The sequence below is a fragment of the Rhinopithecus roxellana genome, chromosome 1 (assembly GCF_007565055.1).
Source record: "Rhinopithecus roxellana isolate Shanxi Qingling chromosome 1, ASM756505v1, whole genome shotgun sequence".
Classification (NCBI taxonomy): Eukaryota; Metazoa; Chordata; class Mammalia; order Primates; family Cercopithecidae; genus Rhinopithecus; species Rhinopithecus roxellana.
The window spans coordinates 137,857,947-137,860,239 of NC_044549.1; the positions used below are offsets into that span (position 1 = coordinate 137,857,947).

The following is a 2,293-nucleotide window of genomic DNA, read 5'->3' on the forward strand; positions in this document are numbered from 1 at the left end:
ATGACCACACAAAGGAAGTGTACGTAGGTCATTTCTGCAAGTGGCGTGTGTTGCTCCAGCTCACACCAATTGGCCAGAATGCCACTGCATAACCTTACCTGGAACATGTAGTGTCGCCCTGTGCCCAGGGAGACAAAAACAACAATGTTGGTGAACTTGGGCATACATTCCTGTCTCAAGAGCCATAAAGACCTGTTAGATTAGTTCTTTCAAATTTGTTTGTTCTTAACTGTTTACTCTCCATTACTCATGCATACCCTTTGATCTGTGTTCAGGCCTTTGATTTTATGTAAATGCTTAGGCGTACACATTTCCCTATAAGCAGAACTTAATAATGAGAAAAGAGGTAGACCAGAAGTCCCTTAGTGTCTAAAGTAGAAACAAAAAGATAGCTGTTAAGACAGAAGATAAAAATAGGGAGTCTCAGAGTGCAAAAGGAAATGATACATTTTTTCAGGTCTATCCCGATGGGACTTTTCCTGTAGGCTGCACGTTGTTGGAAATGCCTCATAGAGTTAACTCTGTGGTTTTACTTTACTCACAGGACTCTTGTTAGATCTGTGGGAAGGAACTACAAGACAGTTGCTATAAGTATGAAAAAGACAGTTACTAAATGTATGAAAGACCTGATAATTTACTTTTTTACCTTGGGTATTGGCATATTCCATACTCTGCACTATTCCTGAGTGTGATCGCTTAGGAATGAATATGATTTGAACTCACTCAGGTTTAGAGAGGGTGTCAAATTGAGAAGTAGGCAGATCCACCTACACTAAAAAATGACCCTAAAGTAAATTGGTTGAAGAAATTAGATCTCAAAGATTCCTGATTTTTCCAAGGGTAAATTCTGAAGTCTTCATCAGTATATCCATATTAAAAGGAGATGACAGAAGCCAAAATCAAAGAGTTATGGCCTGACAGCACAACTGCATTAAAATAAGCATCAGTTTCATTCAAAAGGGCTTACTTTAAGATATAGCTTTTGAAGATAAATTTTGACTCCAGCTCTTTAGAGGATCTAAAGTGACTTTGATGGACAGTGGAAGAAATTGCAACATGGAATTACTTGAATAAAAATCTACTGACTTTAAATAATTTCACGTAATGTTACATATACACAGTTAAAACGAAAACACCTCTTTACACTGTTAAAAAAAAGAGAAAGAAAATAATAGATTTTCACATTGCCCCACTGATGCCATCAAAAGTCTATATAATCACTAGAGTCAAGTATAAGAAATGCTATCGGCCGGGCGCGGTGGCTCAAGCCTGTAATCCCAGCACTTTGGGAGGCCGAGACGGGCGGATCACAAGGTCAGGAGATCGAGACCATCCTGGCGAACACAATGAAACCCCGTCTCTACTAAAAATACAAAAAACTAGCTGGGTGAGGTGGCGGGCGCCTGTAGTCCCAGCTACTTGGGAGGCTGAGGCAGGAGAATGGCGGGAACCCGGGAGGGGGAGCTTGCAGTGAGCTGAGATCCGGCCACTGCACTCCAGCCTGGGTGACAGAGCAAGACTCCGCCTCAAAAAAAAAAAAAAAGAAATGCTATCTTCTGTGGCCACATTCCCTTGCAAGGCCCATTAGTCACTAAATTGTCTCCCTGGGCACATGGCAACACTACATGTTCCAGGTAAGGCTATGTGTTGAGAAACAGTAGTGCCGGCTAAAGCCTCACAGAACATCTGGTGAAATTAATCTATTTGCAGGCTGCAAATGCCTATAGCAGTTGATGACCACAATGAAAAATGCTTTCACTTTCATGGACTATTTCAAACTTCCAAAAGAAGTTAAGGTGAGCCAGACTCCCTAGTTCCCCATCTCTTTTCCTTTCTTCTGGTTCTTATCCACATTCTGTACCCTGAAAAAGCCCAGATCTTCTCTTGTACCTGCCCTATGTGCTCTATCCAACCATCCTTAAAGCAAGGCCTCTGCCAAACACACAGCGTGAGGAGTCACCCATATGGCATGATGTTTGTCTTGACATCATGAGTGGAGACCAAAGAGCTTCCCCACACTCCCATTGCAGATCTATCAGCGTTCTCCTGTACAACTACAGTGCCAGGACATTCCAGTTTTAGCTGTGCATTGGAGTAGGGCGTTGAAGTCCTCATAAAAAATATAGCTATCTGACAGCACTGATAGTCAAAGCCACTATCTATTAAGTGGTTACTATATGCTAGTGACTTTATATATGCTAGGTTATTAATCCCACCACAACCCTAGCAGTATTATTACTTCCACTGAAAACTGAGTTTTAGTGAGGTTAAGCAAACAGCCCAAGGCAGCATA

At 41.7% G+C, this 2,293-nt stretch overlaps 1 non-coding gene across 1 annotated transcript; it reads left to right on the top strand.

The window, feature by feature from the left end:
- Nucleotides 1–451: 451 nt before the first annotated feature.
- Nucleotides 452–584, top strand: LOC115892204. The gene has a single exon (XR_004052088.1). It is a non-coding gene; the product is annotated as a small nucleolar RNA SNORA18 (small nucleolar RNA).
- The last annotated feature ends 1,709 nt before the right edge of the window (nucleotides 585–2,293 follow it).